Source organism: Nicotiana sylvestris, chromosome 6, assembly GCF_000393655.2.
Source record: "Nicotiana sylvestris chromosome 6, ASM39365v2, whole genome shotgun sequence".
Taxonomy (NCBI): Eukaryota; Viridiplantae; Streptophyta; class Magnoliopsida; order Solanales; family Solanaceae; genus Nicotiana; species Nicotiana sylvestris.
In genome coordinates this window covers 99,773,133-99,781,054 of record NC_091062.1, presented here as the reverse complement: position 1 = coordinate 99,781,054, position 7,922 = coordinate 99,773,133, and the positions used below count along the sequence as shown (strand labels likewise).

Sequence of the window (7,922 nt, the reverse complement as noted above, 5' to 3'; positions counted from 1 at the left end):
TCATAAAGAAGCATTTTATCACAATATAAAATTTGAATATTTTAATGAATTTGAATTCTTGAATGTTGTGATAATTGTTACACATGTATAAAGGTGTCAAACATCTTAGTATGTTCAAAAATGGCAAGAGTATCATATAAATTGAGTGTCCGGACACTGCTCTTGTTAAAAAGAGTATCATACTAGGGATGATTAAGTATTTTATTATCTGTTTGTGATGTACGCATATATTGTGAAAAAAATAAAGTTAATTTTTTGGAATAATATAGAATTCTCTAGAATGTCCTAGTTTAGTATACTTGATATTTATCTAGTGGACATATCTAGATGTTCTAGAATGTTGTAGGAAGATAAGACATATCTAGATATTCTAGAGTGTTGTTAGAAGATAAGGTTGCTAGAATTTTCTTTGTACATTATCTAGAATCATATCTAGAATCATCCATAGGCTAGTATAAATAGGGGGTATCTTGTTCATTTATAAGTAAGCCAAAATCAAGAAAGCCTTCTTTCCTAAATAAGTTCTCCTATCTAAAATCTCTCTTCTTTTTTCAAGCTTCCTCTTCTTTAGTTGAATCCTCCAATCTTGGTTAACGATCTTGGGCTAGCAGAAGGTCTCCGAATAATACTCTTCTTCTGCTATTCTTTACATATATTTTGCCTTTTCCAATTCTACGCAGATAAAGGGTTTTGAAATTAAATTGACCATTTTCTTCTTTCTTTTTTAATGCATTGTTACTTGGAAATTGAAGTTTGTTTGATGTAAAATTTATAGGACAGAGAAGGGAAACTAGCATCTGGAGCCATTGCCAATCTAGTTGACGAAGTCGGGGGTGCAGTAGTCTATGTGGAGGGTCTCCCTATAAATGTATCAGTGCATTTCTTTCAAGATGTAAGCCCTTCTCATTCTTTCTTCTCTTCAAGGATTTCATTATTGGTTCATGAATTTTGTGAAGATATTCATATCAGATTCTGCACCTTTTAGTATGATCATGTTGTACTTCAGAGTTAACATGGAAAGAAAGCCTAATTAGAGGAAATTGCTGAAGAAAGACTTGAACGCCTAAAGAGGAAGATAGATTAGTTCCATATTTATCATGCACGAGTTGTTGCGAATACAATGTTGAATAACAAAAGCTATGAATTTATACCCATGACATTAGCCTGTTAACAAACTAGTTGATTATGGTCCTCTCTTACAAATTCTGGCAACCAGTCCAAATATAAATAATAACTAGTATTAGTACCGGCGCACAAAAATCATATCAAATTGTGATGTAGGTTGTTTGAATCATGTGCGAATAACCTTAAAATATAAACCTCTGAGATAAAAATTATATAACATTAGATATTAATTATGAAGAAGGATATGAATTATTGTTCAAATCTCCTAGTGGACAACCTATTTTTTTATATAAAAGACTTTCTTATCTCAAATTTAAATTAGTTTTACCCCTTTTCTCTATGATAAAAAATCTGAATTTTTTTTCTTCTTTCTATTTAGTCTTTATTTTTGGTATTATATAATTTAATTCCTAATATTATTACATTGTCATGTGGATTTTTATTAGCTTGTTCGAATTTAATATATATTTCTAACACACTCATTCTAATATAATATAGATAAAAATTAAATAACTTTCTCATCTCAAATTCAAATATTTTTTTATCATTCTATTTTTTAAATTGGACCGCATTTTTAAAAATTTATGTTATGCTTTCAAACTTAAACTAATTGTACTCAATTCAAATATTAATCATACAAAAGTATTTTCTTAATTGTTTGAACACATTATATCTAAATGTTGTAGTAATATTTATGTATAAGATAATTATTTGCCCGATTTATCAATATTAATATGACTTTTTATTATTGTTATTAAAATATTTTTTTATTGATTCTTTAGTTTTTTCCTTACCTTATAAATAATTTGTATACTTTAATAAGATCTTATTTTGCTGCTTGAATTTATTAAATTCTTAAATTCAATAAATCTTTAATATCTTAAGTAAATTTTAATTTTATTTATATTTTAACTTACTCCAAAATATAAATAGTCATAGGTTATCTCGATTTACGTATCTCTATATTTTTATTATTTTCTATTATAGTTTTTTAGTTAATTTTTTACCTCCATATTTCTAGCTAATATAGAAGAAAATCTATGAGTTGATCAATATATAGATACAAATATATATATATATAGATTAGATTTGTCTAAGATCTATTTAGATTATGTATAAGATTCATTAAACTACTTCCTTTGATTATCTTTCTATTTATAATTTCTAATTATTAATGTTTTCCTAAAATTGCCAAGTGGCTTCATTTTAGCTTGTCACTTGGCTTAACCACAATGCATACTACTCTCCTTTTAATATAACTAGTATTAGTACCCGTGCGATGCGCGGATAAATCATTTCAAATTGCGATGTATATTGTTTGAATCATGTACAAATAACCTTAAAATATATATCTCTCAGATAAAAATTATATAACATGAGAATTTAATTATGAAGCAGGATATGAAATTATTGATCAAATCTCATAGTAGACAACCAATCTTTTTAACATATATTTGTAGCAACCTAACCCCTTGATTTTAGTACTTGCATTTCGTTCCGTTGTCGATATTAAAGAATATTAAACATGTCATATTGTGATTTGTCTTGTTCGAGCACATTAGATCATATTATTTTAACAAAATTCTTACAATCACTTTATTTTTATCAGGAAGTCAAATAATTCTTATTCATCACATCATTTTTAAGTAAATTCTTTTTTTTCTTTTCTTATAGTTATTTTATTATTTAATATTTCATATTATTATACCATCATATAATTTTTTGTTAGCTTATAATTAGATTAATGTCTTGCTTATTATTCTTTTAATAGTATGTGATAAAAATAAATATTTTATTCACGAAATTTGATATATTTTTATGCCTTTATCCTCTTATTCATAATATTTTAATCATTTAAATTTGTGAGTAATATTTTTACATATAATTAATTATTTTATTTTATCTATATCAAAATTAATTTAAAGTATAAGTATCCTCACACTACCTCTATTTTCTTTTTAATATACATTCTCTTTCCTACTATAAATATTAATTAGTTTTATATTAATATTTTATCTATAACCAAAATAATGTCATATTTTGTTTTAAATTGTAACTTTTAGTTAGTCTAAAATATTAATACATAAGTTATTTGATTATCATGTTCCAAATGTATTGAGTTCTCTTATAATTAATTTTGTATTAGATGCAGTTAAATTTTCTTTCTTTTTTAGCTATAAGATAAAATTTAATTTTAATTTTAATTTTAATTTTCATTATTAAGATTACCAATATTAAAAATTTATTTTATATTCTTAAAAATTTATTTAATCATAGAAAAATAATTCTTAATTTTATGAACACATTATTTCAAAATATTGTAATAATATTTTTACTATCTTTTTAATTATTTACGTAATATTTTTTTAAAAATAATTCATATCAAACTCAAATAATTCTTATCATTTTATTTTCTAAACTGGACCATATTTTCAAAAAATTATGCTACGCATTCAAACTCAAACTAACTACACTCGATTCATATATTAATCGTAAGTCTAAAATGTTAATACATAAGTTATTTGATTATCATGTTCCAAATGTATTGAGTTCTCTTATAATTAATTTTGTATTAGATGTAGTTAAATTTTTGTTCTTTTTTAGCTATAAGATAAAATTTAATTTTTAATTTTCATTATTAAGATTACCAGTATTAGAAATTTATTTTGTATTTTTAAAAATTTATTTAGTCATAGAAAAAAATTCTTAATTTTTTGATCACATTATTTCTAAATATTGTAATAATATTTTTACTATCATTTTAATTCTTTACGTAATATTTTTTTTAAAAAAAAATCTCATCTCAAACTCAAATAATTATGCTATGCATTCAAACTCAAATTAACTGCACTCGATTGAGATATTAATCACAGAAAAATATTTTCTTAATTGTTTGAACATATTATATCTAAATATTGTAGTAATATTTTCACTGTCATTTTACTTCTTTACATAATTTTTTTTCTCTTTTAGTTTTAAGATACTCTTTTTTTCTTTTTTAGTTTTAAGATACAAATTTAATTTTTGTAAAATTACCTATATTATAATTTTATTTGATAATTTAAAATTTTATTTTTTATTATTATTTTATTTTTCATAAATAAGACTTCAATTTCGTGGTATTATTCATAATTTGAGCATTCGCATCGTAGTTTTAAGAACTTTCTAATCTTAAATTCAAATAGTCTTTTCTTTTCATTTCTAATAGTAAATCTCTAATAAGTTAATATAATTGTTCTATTTTTTTAATCTAATATATAGTCTTATTACGTTTTATGTGGCTTTTCATTAACTCGTAACTTTATTTAATATCATTCTCAACTACTTTTCTTTAATAATATAAGATAAATATATAATTTTTTAATTATAAAATAAATATTTATTTTGTTTCAAAAATATTGTTCGAAAATTTTAAATTATTTAAAATTTAATAATATTTTTAAGTATTGTATATTTACTTTATTTTATTTTCTGAACTTATGATTTATAAATGTCCTTACATTATCTCTAATTTATTTTTATTGTTCAATATTTTTAATTTTTTATTTTACTATTAGACTTGAGTTATGTGGACTTATATTATAACTTTTCTTATCATAATATAAAAAAATTCTCATCTCAAATTTAAATAAGTTTTACACTTTTTCCTATGATAAAAAATCTTAGTTTTTTTTTCTATTTATTCTTTATTATTGATGTTATATTATTCAATACCTAATATTATTACATTGTCATGTGAATTTTTATTAGCCTGTTTGAATTTAATATTTATTTTTACCACATTCATTCTAATATAATATAGATAAAAATTAAAATACTTTCTCATCTCAAATTCAAATAATTTTTATCATTCTATTTTCTTAATTGGACTATATTTTTAAAAAATTATGGTATGCTTTCAAACTTAAACTAACTAAACTCATTTCAAATATTAATCATAGAAAAATATTTTCTTAATTGTTTGAACACATTGTATCTAAATGTTGTAGTAATATTTACGTATATTATATTCGTTTGCACGGTTTATCAATATTAATATGAATTTATTTTTCTTGTTATTAAAATATCTTTTGCTGATTATTTAATTTTTCTCTTACCTTATAATTAATTTGTATACTTTATGTAAGATCTTATTTTGTTGCTTGAATTTATTTAGTTTTTAAACTCAATAAATCTTTAATATCTTAAGTAATTTTTAGTTTTATTTTATATTTTAACTTACTCCAAAGTATAAATAGTCATAAGTTATCTCAATTTACGTCTTTATATATATTATAGTTTTTAATTAATTTTTCACCTCCATATTTCTAGCTAACATAGAAGAAAATCTATGAGTGGATCAATATATAGATATAGATATAGATATTGATACAAATATACATATAAATTTAAATATAGATATATAGATTAGATTTGTCTAGATCTATTTAGATAATGTATAAGATTCATTAAACTACCTCCATTAGTTATGTTTCTATATATAATTTCTAATTATTAATGTTGTCCTAAAATTGCCAAGTGGCTTCATTTTAGCTTGCCACTTGGCTTAACCACAATGCATACTATTCTCCTTTACATATAATATATCATGTAGATACTCTATTGAAACAATTAACGACTTTTCTATCATTTGCAAACCATTGCCTAAACAATGGTTCTGGGTGCGTCCTGATGAGTATAGATGGGCAAAACAACCACGCAGCACTTTTAGCAGATTTTCTCCATCAGCTTAATTTTAGCTAATTCCGCCTTATCAGTTTGTCCCATCAGCCTGATGAATTTGCTCTCTTTTATAAGAAAAAGGAACACTATGGGGTATGCAGCACTATAGATGGAATATAGATCAATCCAATTGTCACGATGCGAAATCACCAACAGCCAGGGGCGGATGCAGCATAGAACTACTGGGTTCAACTGAACCCAGTACTTTCGACGCGGAACATATATTTATGTGTAAAAAGTTATTAAAATTGTATAAATAGTAGATATCGAACCCATAACTTTAAACGTTGAATCCATAGAACTAAAATTTTAGATCCGCCTCTGCCAACAGCGGAGTCGTGACGGCGCCTAACATCCGCTTGCTAGGCAAGCCAACATTAGTGCACAACTAATTATTTGTAGACAATTGATTAAGGGTAGTACTCAAAACGACCTATCGGGTCGTCACACTAATACATCATCAAGACCAGGTCACATCCACGGACTTTATGGCCGGAAAGAAATAAAGCATGCTTTGAGGGGAAGAGGCGGCAGATTGCTAGAGTCAAAAACAAACTCATTAAGCATTTGTACTTCTGGTGTTATAGCAGTTCTTTAGATAAGAAGGACCAGTATTTGGATTTTTTGCATTTGTTAGGAGAAAATATGTAGTATGAATGAAGTAAGAGCTGTAGCCTGGTCTTGTACTTTCTTTGTGTACCATCTTGGTACCAGTTTTAATAAAATCTTTACTTATCAACAAAAAAAAAAAAGGACCAGGTCACATCCACTAGCTTCAACTATTCTTAAGTAGAAAACAACTCTTCTCCTTCCAGAATATTCCTACTACAATCAAAAACTCAGGACTCAGTCAAGAGAATACTTCTGGTAATGATCGGGGGCACTGAGATGCATGCCGGTAACAGTATATTGGTATGAGGAATATTCTGGAATGGTTCCTACAAGCTATGTTGGGGGGGATAGAAACACCACCTTTCCAGTAGACGCTGAGGGTTGAGTGATCGGCAACGGCTCATGAGTTGGCTGTAAGTTAATCAAGTTGTTGCCCTCTAAATAATGCTTCGATTGAGTAACTAGATTATCTTTTTGTGGCCCTTCCCTGGCTAATGTTTTTCAGCATTGCCTGCCATATAAGGATTTTATTTGTTTGTATGCCCAGGCCAGTTTTTGCTGCATAAGGAACATGTAGGAATACACTCTCTATTTTACCTCTATGTACGTATTTCAAGCCTCAAAACAGGCCCATATTTGTTGTTGATTGCAGTAGATCTAGCACCATACAGCAAGCCCCCTCTACCTCCCAGTTTTATTTCCAAGACTGTTTTCTTTTCTTGCGTAAGAGAATAGTGCACTCAACTTTGGGTAGTAGAATTCATATTTAAAAGACAGGCTAATTTGAAAATCATACTTGCTTCTCCAGTTCAATTCTCCAATCAGATAGTAGCTACTGATGCACTTCACTTATTGGTACTTATCCAATTTAGTCTCTCATCTTTCTTTCATGTAATAAGCTACCAGACTTCCACTATTTTGCTTCATGTCTCATATTTTACCCTTATCTCTTCATCAGAGAAGTTTAGTAAGTTAGGGAAGAACCAACTCAATTGTGGTCTATCCTTACTCCCATCTTTCGTTTGGAAAATTATTTCTGCTTATCGTCTTTCTTAATTAATGTGCATTCAACCTCTAGTAATGGATTACAGACGCCTTTGCGTGGGATATTTACAGGATGAGCTGGAGATCATTGGCCGAGTCTTGGGTCAGAAAGGAGGTTATTCTGGGACAAGTGTACTTTTGAAAAATAAAACTACCGGGGAGCTCATTTCTGAGGGGCGGCATTCATTATTTGCCAGTAAAATATGATGAAGTATTTCTATGGAGCAAGATGCCTCCTTGAATATATCCTACTACCTAGTTCATATGCATGTTTTCTTGTTTTTAAATCAATAAATGGGGCATACTTTTTTCTTGCCATGAATGTATGGAGCAGCATCATGCCTCAAGAACAAGTGCCATGCATGTAAATAATTGATTTCCGGCTTATTTATGAATGTTGTTTCAACAGCGGGCGAAAT

General features: G+C 26.7%; 1 long non-coding RNA gene across 1 annotated transcript; it reads left to right on the top strand.

Annotated features, from left to right (window-relative positions):
- The first annotated feature begins 241 nt into the window (after positions 1 to 241).
- On the top strand, positions 242 to 7,909 carry LOC104236091 (uncharacterized). Its single transcript, XR_713349.2, has 3 exons — positions 242 to 614; positions 776 to 892; positions 7,576 to 7,909. It is a non-coding gene; the product is annotated as an uncharacterized lncRNA (long non-coding RNA).
- The last annotated feature ends 13 nt before the right edge of the window (positions 7,910 to 7,922 follow it).